The sequence below is a fragment of the Lycium barbarum genome, chromosome 7, assembly GCF_019175385.1.
Source record: "Lycium barbarum isolate Lr01 chromosome 7, ASM1917538v2, whole genome shotgun sequence".
Lineage (NCBI taxonomy): Eukaryota > Viridiplantae > Streptophyta > Magnoliopsida > Solanales > Solanaceae > Lycium > Lycium barbarum.
This window is the reverse complement of record NC_083343.1, coordinates 92,173,852-92,185,460: the sequence shown is the minus strand read 5'-3', so window position 1 is coordinate 92,185,460 and position 11,609 is coordinate 92,173,852. Positions and strand designations below refer to the sequence as shown.

Sequence of the window (11,609 nt, the reverse complement as noted above, 5' to 3'; positions counted from 1 at the left end):
CAATAAAACATAAAACTGATAAATTAAAATCAAAATCAAACAAACAGGATACACAAGAGCAGAAAATCATAACCATGATATAGGATTACTAGGTGTTATATACATACGGTAAGAATAATTAAGAAAACACATAAAAGACATGCATTAATCCTAAATACACATCTTAGTCACCTTCCTTTGTTAAGGATATTTGATTTTCTCAACTGAAATGAAAAATTAGGGATACAAAAGCAAAAGAGAGCTTGTTACAATTGGGTTTTTTGGGCTTAAACTTAATAAGCCTGGACTATTTTAATTTTTTTGGGGTAATGTATTAAATTTGGGTGGGTGTTCGGTTCTTCGATTTGGTTTTATCAAACTTCGGTTCGACTATTTTAGTTTTGATTTTTTAAAGGTGGACACTAAACACCGAACCCAACTAGTTCGGTTCGGTTCAGTCCGATTTTTTGATTTTTGGTATTTATGCCCAGTCTTACTACCAATACTATAATAAATGAGATTAAATTTATAAAAATAGAAGAATTAAGGTAAAATTTGAAAATGGAAAAACAAAAGCAAGGGTCAAAAATAAAAAGTCAAAATAGTGAAAACAAAAATTAGGTTGTTTTTCAAATTCTAAATACAACTTTGTGGCCAAAAAGTGAAAAAAAAATCCGGAAAAAGTGAATAATTTCCGTGGCCAAACGTGTCCTTAAAATCTGAGTCTCGGAGAATACAGGGTCGCTGGAGTTGAAACAAATTAAGGTAAGATTAAACTACGATTCGTTTTCCTCAATTCTCTCCCTATAGCTAACGTTGCTGAGTTTTTTTCTTCAAACTCTTTCGGTATAATTTCCATCTTTAATCTCTACTTCTTCTTCTTCTTTTATTTTATTTTATTTTTTTATGTGAAAGAAGTCTATGCAAGTTAATTATTCTAGGAACTCTTTTAACTGTTATTTCCTAAATAAAACTTCAATTTAACAATAAATATTGTTTCACAGGATACAAGGCTGGAAAAGTATTTTTGTGTGTGGGGGGTGGGTGGTGTTGTAGGGTTATTCGACCGGTTAATTTTTCATTAATGGAGTTTTACCGTTATTGTTATCATTTACTTTGATGGACTAACTTAGTGATGTTTACACCATTACTGAAGAAATGTAACTTATTTTGATCAATCACATAGGGGTCGTTTGGTAGGGTGTATAAGAATAATACTGAATAGGGTGTATTAGTAATGCTGGGATTAGTTATGCTGGCATTATTTTCTTTTGACTGTTTGGTTTGTTGTATTCAATGAATAGGGTGTATTAGAATAGGAATAGTACTGGTGTTAGTTATACATAGGTTTGCTATGTATAAGAATAGTACTGCATAGAGTGTAACTAATATTGGTTGAAAAACACTACCAAGCAAGAAATTAATAGTACCAGGGCTAATACATGTATTATTTTCTCTAATACATCCTACCAAACGACCCCTATGTTTTCGTAATTTTTGGACTTGTAGATGTTATTGCCACTTAATCTTTGAATTGATCAAAACTACTAAAAGAGTAGTCAGCCCTCATCAGTTTTATGGGGTACTGTTCAGTGTAAACACTTACCCGCATGGGGTGTATACAACAAACCAAATCAACTTACCATCATTAAGTTTTTATCTCTGGGTCAGATGGAGAATTCATATGAGTTCGTTTGTAATCCTGAATCCATGTCGAGTAACACAGTATGACATTTCCATCAGGAGAAGTGCTTCTTTGTTAACCGCACTGTGGTCGTTTCGTAGGGTGTCTTAGGTAGAATAGTGTTGGTATAAAATTTTAGTACAATGTTTGGTTGTGAATGTAAGTCTAGAACAACTAATACCAGTATTACTTATACACCCTATTCAGTACTATTCTTATACATAGTAAACCATGACATTAACAATACCAGTACATTTTTTATACTTATACACTCTATTCAGTACTATTAGAAATTATGCAATCCATGTATCATTAAATCAACAAACCAAACAGCGGTAATGATAATGTCAGCATAACTAATCCCAGCATAACTTGTCTTCGAACCAAACGGCCCCTTAATGCTTTGTAACTACTCAGGTTTGGCAGAGCGACTTATATTTATAGATCCTCTCAAGAACTTGAGGACTTTGTCACTGACTCTGCTACGGAATGTAGAAAATAGTACTAAATGGAAATGTTTTATATGTTACAGAATACAGTTGTTCCTATAAAAAAAGGATAAACACAGAAAACTGTCAGATAAAAGACATCTATTAGTGTTTTCATGTCTGCAGATTTGTATTGTCAGGAAGTAGAATTTTTCTATCTTCCTTTTGAAAGCTTGTTCCAATAGATTGAAACTGGTGGCTTATTTTGTCAGACAGGAAGCTGTAGATTTGCTTACCCACTCAGGACCTTAAGAGGAGTTCGTCCCAGTTATATTGTTTTGCTGGATTTATGGTATTTCTTGGGTGAGCACTTCCTGGTGGTTGAATAGGATCTGAAATGTTTTCCTACTGACACGGTCGTCTTTGAGGTATGATTACATTCTTAATTGAAGGGTGAAGCATGCGCAGTGTATTCTGTTTGTGCTTTCGGAATAGCTGAGATGACTCGCTTATGTTGCACATTGCTTTGATGACCTGGATTTGATTCATGTAGACAGTGATATCCAAGCTCATGTTTTTTTCTTAGGCATATCTGAAAGCGTCACCATGCCTCGTAAGGTAAATTATGGAGTTGATTATGAGGAAGACTTTTATGACTATGAAGATTACAATTATGACTATGATGATGGATATGAATATGCAGAGACAAATGGTGAGTGTCTCCAGCCCTTCCCAGTGCTATATAGCTGAAGGCTGCATCTTTCATCCGTACTCACTCCACGTCCCCCCCCCCCCCCCCCCCCCCCCCCAAAAAAAAAAAAATGTAAACGAACAAGCAGAAAGAAAATATTAATCATATATAAAGATTATCACTTCATGATAATTCTGAGTTACTTTTCTCCATAGTCATCTTTTATGTAGAACTATTCTAATTTTTCTCCCAATGTATGCAAGCCATACCAAACACTTGTGATTTTCTATTGAACTATTACAATGCGACTTGCTTTAGTTGTGTCCATTTTCCTCTGAATTTCTTGTTCATCTGGCATTATCAGAAATTGTTTTAATTTACACGATAAGAATAATGTTTTTGTTTCTATTTCGTTGTTTGGTTGTTGAATATGGTCTTGAAATGTGTTGGTGGAAAATATGAGTTACTGTACGTACCGGACTGCTCTAAACTGCTAACAGGGATTTGATAAAAGGATGAATACTTGTTCAGTTAGTAAAACTATTTATGGGCTATATAATATCAAAAGCTTAATGAATGGCTCTTAAAAAGTTCTGTCCGCTTCCATTTTATATGACGACACATTCTGTTCTGAAATGTCTCAAATTGCTTGACACTTTCACAAGTAACTGCATCTTATACAACTTTCACTTCTTTCAAGTATTCTGAACAATCAAAACTTAAAACCACAAAATGATGTATCTATTATACCAATGTTATATAAAACTAAATATAACTTATTAAATTTCCGCACCAAGTCAAATTGTGACACAAAAAAGGGCAGGGGGAATATTTGTCTACTTGTAGAAAATTTCCATTTGATTTTTGTAAATTTTCATATTTATGGTTACTTTACCACGACTATTGGTCTTTTCAGTAATTTATGACCCTAAAATAATAAAAGCTTAATTTTAAAGAACTCAATATGTTGTTTACGTTTTGCTACAGGCAGGGCATCAGAAACGAATACAAAACAGGATCTGGTTAAGGTTGGCACCTGGCGTTGTTCGATTTGCACATTTGATAACAGAGATAGTATGAATGTATGTGATATTTGTGGAAATTCAAAACAGGAAACAGTTAAGGCTGGGGTGTGGCGTTGTCCCATTTGCACATTTGATAATGAAGATACCACAAATTTATGTGATATTTGTGGGGTCCTGCGTAACCCATTGATCAAAGGGGGTGGTGGCAAATCTAGCGCAGGTTAGCAACTGGCTATATGTCTGTTACAAATTTCATATTGATACACATACAGTGTTCTTTTCAGGGCTGGGGGAGAGAGAACTATTTCTGTAGATAATATTTTTTGTTGCATTATTATTCTCAGTGATGTTATTTCATGCTTATTTTCCTTCCCTCAGTAGATGGTAATAAGTAATGTGGTGTTAAGCTTGGTTGTGGGAATTCTCCTTTCTGTTTCAGCAATGGTCCTTACGAAAGTGTCTTGCATCATCTATGGACTATGTCACTAATTAATACCATTCTAGGTAGTTCTTTATGTATTTTGCTTGCTTCTTCATAGAGTAGATTATTTTCCTGCGGTCGGTGGCATATGCAAAGATTTTAGGGTGCCTATAATGGCCAAGTATCTATTTGCATCAGTGCCGCATTGGAAACCAAAAGTGCTGTTCACTTTGAAGCACAAAACTTTAAGAAAACAAAAACAGAGGGATCACTTTAACTTCCACGAGCTTTGATATATTTGTGGACATTTTCATACATGGAGCTATTAGCTGTCAAAATTATTGCAAGGTTGACACTATGCCTTCACATGATCAAGAGCAGGATGCCACCCTGTAGAAATAAATTTCGCATGTTTTTATTTCCTTATACTTGAAAAATGGGTTTCATGCATTATCATCTTTCTTCCAAATTTTCAGTATTTGCTGTCACATAACATGTAATATCTTATAATTAATTTTCTTACTCAAAGCATGCTAATTATGGTTCAAAATGCTTGAAGTTTGACGCTCCATCTCCAGATGATTTAGTTTCAGGCGGGATGCTGTTGCCCACTGTAGGCTAATGATACTTTCTTCACGGTTCTAATACCGTGTTTGTGTTTGTTTCACCTAGGATGAAAAGATCTTTTTACTTCATAAAACAGTGTAGTTTTTTTTGAAGGCGATTGCCACATTAGTTAGGGAAAAGTGCTTCTGGACTTTAAGGTAGTATCTTTCTTTTGTGATTGATGATGCTAGTGTTTTGGTTATCTGCGGCCTTTTGTGATTGGAAGTATATGGACCACAAAGGCCAAGTGTCAATCTGTGAGTGAGAAAGAGGCGGTAAAATTGCATAACAATGCCAAAAGGGAAAGGTCCAAATTTTCCTCTCAGTTATGCAAAATGGTCTAACTTTACCTTCCGTTAATAGTTGGTCAAATGAGCCCCTGAAGTTAGCAAAAGAGTTCACCTATGCCCTTATTCACAGATGGACTATTAATTGGTCCTAATTAAATTATAAATACAATGATCAACACTTGGGGAACACTTGGGATTGCTTCATGTCCTCCACGTGACAATTTTAACCCATCTCATTGCTAGACTCACCAGCAAACTCAGTGCCCATATTCCGTGAGTTATCAACCTCTGAACCCGAGTTTGTTGAGAAAGTCCGAAAACCATGGTTTTAACAACTTGCTGCTTGGTGAATTAGCCGCAGCGGAGCCACCGTGGTCATAGATGTGAGTCAAGGATGAGTGTTGAGTATCCATTTTTCCACCAAGAAAGCCTCCAGCTTGCGGTTGCAGTTGGTGGATTTGTGAATCCACAAAGCCTTGAAAAATTGATGAGTCACCATTTACAGTATGTTTTTCACCTTCTGAATACATTGCTTGAGCTTCGGGGTTCGTCCACCCTTTAGAGGAAAGATGATAATCCAATGATGAGACGACGGATCTGGTGGTTTTCTGTGGTGTTTTTCTGGTGGCAATGGAGTATGGTTGTGTGATGGATTTGTTTATGGGTAAAAGAAGAAATATGAAAATGGTTCAAGGGTGGTGAGGTGAAGCTAGTTGTGGCAATGATAATGAAATGAGGATGTGATGGTGGAGTGAGGGTGTTGCTGGGCAGCGGCTATGGAGGTGGTGGAGACCATGTATTAAGAAGGTCGGCTTGAAAGGCGTCTTTTTTTCACTGAGGAGTATGGAGAAACGAAGATATGGTTTTGGACTTATGAAGGGCTGTTTTGTGGTGGTTTTCAGGTGGCATCCATGGCGCAAGAATTTTGCGGTGAAGATAAGAGGGACGGCTTGCTTCTGTGGTGGAGGAAAATATTAAGAGGTGGGGCGGTGAGAGGGGAGGTATAAGGGTTTTCTTTATGAAATTTTGGACAAGTGGAAGCAATTAGTACTAAGCAGACTAATTATATACTAATTAATTTTTAATAGTTGACCTTATACAATAAGGGCAATATTAGTCTAATTTTCTAATGACAGGGACATGGAGGGGCGCAACTATTAACAGAGGGCAAAGTTAGACCATTTCGCATAGTTCAGGCTCAAATTTGGACTTTTCCCATGCTAAAATAAAAAGTTTCCTTTTGTGTTGGAAGTGCAAAGGCCAAGGGACAATCTGTGAATGAGAAACAACAGGTTAATTTGCATGTTAGTCCCAGAACAAAGGCTACACAAACTTATTTTCCCTTCAGCATGAAACTTCTACCTGCTGGCTAGTGGCCTCTTGGATGAGTGAAACGACTACATGCCAATCATTAGGCTTTAGTTGTTGCAAAATAAAATTCAGCATGATTATGCTAATGTTCTTAGGATTTGTTTGGATTCGTCTCTGGAATTGGTAAATGAGTGCTTCCATGGGAACATACGTTTTTTTCCCTTTCTCGAGATATAGTTAAAATTCTAGCTATAAATAGCAGCGATATTTAAAAGTCATCGGTTGCTTAACTCCATACGAAGGAAAGGGTTATCGCTTCATTGGTGAAGCCATGCCCTTCAAGTGATAAGATGCAAAGTGATCCAAATAAGAACCAGTTGGTTCTTTGAATCTCAAATTTAAGTGGTTGGATTGATCTCAACATTATTGTATATTGGATGTTGAAATTAGTATTTAATTGAAAAATGGATATTGCAGTATGAAAATCATATATATTTGATATTTTTTAATTTTGTGTAAATTGTGGCTTCACTTCTCACTAATCGCTTCAAGCTACATGGACCTTGTCGCCTTTTTGTGCTTTTTGCTTTTAGAAACACTGCTAAAAATAGCAACGACGGGTTAGCTAAAAAATATAAAGACCTTTTGGTATTATTTAGAGATAACTGGCGACTGGTTGCGTACAATGCATGTGGTCTTCTATTTTTCTCATTCAGATGAAATTAAGTTGGTTCATTTCCAATCCTATCTGCCTTTCTAGTTTAACATTATTTAAGTCTTTCAATATTGTCCTCCTTTTATCCTGATTTTCTTGGATAGGTCTTCATGAAGTCCCTATTCAACTTTATAATGGATATTTAGTTGTGTTAATTTCTAATATTTTTATAGCCTGTTCTCTATATTGAGAGTTTGACATCTTTCGTGTACATTACTGCTCCTTTTGCAGCTACTAGTGACAAAGTCAAACAGTCAAATGTCCTATTGAGTAAAAAAGAAATAGCTAGTGAAGTTAAAAGAGAATTGGTTGCTGAAGGGCCTACTAGCTCTTCCACATCAATGGCAAAAGTTAGACGTGATGATGTGAAGGATAAAGGTTCTTCTATAGAAACTAGGGGAAATCAAGGCATCATGAACAACATGAGCAATATCTCTGTATCATCAGATCCTCACAATGCAGAGAGTAGAACTGCAACTTCAAGATCACAGAGTAAACCTAAGAAAATTGTATCCGCTGATCAATTAGAAGACAAATTAGACCAGCTAAATCTTGCAATCGTGAGTTAAACATTTATGTGATTCAAGATTTTCAAGCATTTACAATGTCTAATCGTCTGACGCTACTTCAAAATTTTCACCATGCAGGTTGGCCATGTTGATTCTGGGAAGTCAACACTATCAGGAAGACTACTACATCTTTTGGGGCAGATATCTCAGAAGGAGATGCACAAATATGAAAAGGAGGCCAAGCAGCAAGTAATCCTACTTTTCACTTCTCATCTGTTTTTGTAAGATAATGTCAAAATCTTGATTAACTAGTTGATAAATCTCTTGTCTATAATCAGGGAAAAGGGTCCTTTGCTTATGCCTGGGCATTGGATGAAAGTGTTGAGGAAAGAGAGGGGAATAACTATGACAGTGGCTGTTGCCTACTTTAACACAAAACGTTACCGTGTTGTACTGCTTGATTCCCCAGGCCATAGAGACTTTGTCCCAAATATGATATCAGGTGCAACACAAGCAGATGCTGCAATTCTCGTAGTTGATGCTTCAATAGGCGCATTTGAAGCTGGCCTTGATGTTACTGGAGGCCAGACAAGGGAGCATGCACAACTTATCAAAAGCTTTGGGGTGGATCAAATAATAATTGCTATTAACAAAATGGATGCAGTGGGATACACCAAAGAACGTTTTGATACAATTAAGAATCAACTAGGAACATTTCTTCGTGCTTGTAAGTTTAAAGATTCGTCAGTATTGTGGATTCCCCTGAGTGCCATGGAAAACCAAAATTTGGTGACAATTCCTTCTGATGCAAGATTGTTGTCCTGGTTAGTCTACTAGCCAACTGCTAGCACTACTAAGAAGCGTAGTGTTACTCATTATCTTCAACTTTATCACATTTGCATTGCTTAGAAGAAAATTCTTTTCTGGAAGTTTTAAGTTTGCCTGAGGCGGAACAATGGAAACAATAGGATACATAACAAAGATACGAGTTAAACTTCATGCAACTGGAATTTGAAACAATCGAAGTCTTCTCAAGATTGACAACCCAAATTTGCAAGCTAATAGATAAAATGATGATTGTGCTGTTGAGTCAAAATTCTGCGTAATTTAGTGTCATAACGCAAATAGCTGGCAAAGCCCCCATTATCTTGTGTAGCTCATAATGAAGGTTATTTTCAGGTTTCAAGGTCCTTGCCTTTTGGACGCCATAGACTCTTTCCAATCTCCCCAAAGAGATTACTCAAAGCCTATATTAATGCCGATATGTGATCTTGTTAAATCACCATCACAAGGACAGGTGTCAGTATGCGGGAAGTTGGAGACAGGAGCTCTTCAAACTGGAGATAAGGTACTCAATTACCACTAATGCAAGAGAGATCCTTCTCCTTTATTTTGTCACTTAACATTTAAATTCATCAAATATCGTATTGAGAACGAGATCCTTCTCCTTTTATTATATTCCTGCTTTTAGAAGACTTGGGCTTTTAGAGTCATAACTGTCGAGGGAGTTAATACTGGTGCCTATAGATTATGTCAATCAGTCTGACCATCACCCAGATTAACCTGACCAAACACCATGCTCTTATTAGGAAGGGCTGAGGGAGGCATTAGGCAAGTAATTTTATATCCTAATTTTCCATCAAGGTGCTTCTACATTTTTGTCTCCGAGTGTAACACTCTTTTCTCACTGTATATTCTACAGCATTTCGAATTTTATTTGGGGCGTGTTTGGGGAGGGGGGATGGGAGTTCAAGGTGGCCGTTGTTTGAGCTAGGATTTGCGGGACTCCATGTTGGATTGAAACCTGAGGTGGTTTTAATTACTTCAGTGTTTTATATCTCGCTTACTTGCCTTGGAAGGGACATCTGCACATTGACAATAATGAGATAGGTATATGGTGAAACACAAAGACACTTCTTTTTTCTCCCTGTAATGTAAGACACCAGAATGTAAGGGCTCAAGTTAACAGAGTGACTAAGATAACTAACAGATAGTTGGGCGGGCTCAAGTTAACAGAGTGACTAAGATAACTAACAGATAGTTTGGCATTCATCTTGTTAGTGCATTGTCGGGACATGCTGTTAGGTCATTACCGGGATTGCCATCATAATTATATTACGGTGCAATCATCTGTGGGCAATAATTGTTTAATGTTATTAAGAAATCCGCCATGGGTGATTTTGTGTTACGTGTAGATTATTTTCCTATTCAACCAGATTTGACCTTGTAATAAGAATGGCAAATTGTTGACTTCTTTGGGAGGATAATAGTCTTTTCTAATGCTAAATTCTTAACATGGTCAGGTTCTAGTTATGCCATCAAGAGAAATGGCTACAGTGCGTTCTTTGGAACATAATTCTCAGGTTTGTAGCAGTGCAAAAGCTGGAGACAATGTCACTATTAATCTACAAGGTATAGATGCGAATCGTGTAATGGCAGGGGATGTGCTGTGCCACCCTGAATATCCTATTGCTGTTACAAATCATTTGGAACTGAAGATTCTTATCCTGGATATTGCCGTTCCAATTTTGATTGGCTCTCAGGTAACAACTCTTATCATTTTACCCTCAAATGAATAAGAGTTTCATGACATTTGTTTTTAGTTAATAACTCTAGAGCTCTGGATATTTGAAAATGTGCAGTTGGAATTTCATGTACACCATGCTAAGGAGGCTGCAAGAGTTGTGAGGATTTTGTCATTGCTTGATCCAAAGACTGGAAAGGAGACCAAGAAATTACCTAGATGTCTTCTAGCAAAGCAGAATGCTATTATCGAGGTTTCTCTCAAAGGCGACTAATATGTATACTGATATGCTTATGTTTTCCATTTTAGAAAAAAAAAAAAAAAACTTGGGCAGGAGTGGGAAGGCAACTGCCTGTGTATCTAGGTTAAAGGTTGGATAATAGCTATAAAAGAGATTAACTTTTTTTGTTTGTCATGGTTTAGGTGGTTTTGCAAGGAATGATTTGTGTTCAAGAGCATTCTAAATGTAAGGGTCTTGGAAGGGTGTCCCTCAGGGCATCAGGAAGAACCATCGCTCTTGGTCTCGTGACTCAAGTTCTAGAGAAGAAAGAATAGACAAATCACCACTACTAGAATGAGGTTTGGCATGCCCAGAATCAAGGTATACATTTGTGAGGACCTGTAGCTTGAACGAGATGACCTGGTTTCCGGACTTGAGAGTGTCATGGTCTTCGGTAGCGATCCACAATTTTTGTAGTTGCGACGAATATTAGTGATTTTACAGTGGCATTACTCTAGACACGGGTTTCTTCCCTTCATTATCTGTAGCCGGATGTTTGCTAAAGGATGCTTTTGAGGAAAAGGGGGGAATCTTTGGGGACGGATCATTCTTTACTTGTACATTGGAGGAATTTTGATAGATCTTTTTTTTTTATCTAATTTCCCCTTTCGTCTTAAGATATTAAATCCAATGGTCCTCCCTTTATTGTCGTACTTGCTTGTAGAATTTTAGCAAAGTGGTGAAAGGAGAAACTTCAAGATGACCATTTTTCCGGTTAAACTGGGCTTTAAATGATCATTCTCACCTTTTAGTTCCGTTGTAGGGTACCCGGATGGCATGATTATGCACACACTGAAAATGACTAATGGTCACTACCCAGTGTAATCCCACAATAGTGGGGTCTGGGGAGGGTAAGATGTACGCAGCCTTACCCCTACCTGGGTAGGGAGGCTGTTTCCGATTGACCCTCGGCAACCCTCCTCCTTTATCCGGGCTTGGGACCGGCAATGTGAGCGAGCTCACACATGACTAATGTAACTTAAAATATCTAAACTAAGTAACCAGCTGTACGGATGCCAAACTTGTGAGGATGTGTTTTAGGATTTAGGTAAGTTTGTATATTTCCTTTCCACACTCTTAAACGTGGCAAGCGTCATAGAATATTCTACAATATTTTTTTGACTCAAATTCAATAAAGACGAATGT

At 37.1% G+C, this 11,609-nt stretch overlaps 1 pseudogene; it reads left to right on the top strand.

The window, feature by feature from the left end:
* Positions 1-2,126: 2,126 nt before the first annotated feature.
* LOC132603561 (uncharacterized) lies at positions 2,127-11,114 on the top strand (annotated as a pseudogene).
* Positions 11,115-11,609: the final 495 nt, after the last annotated feature.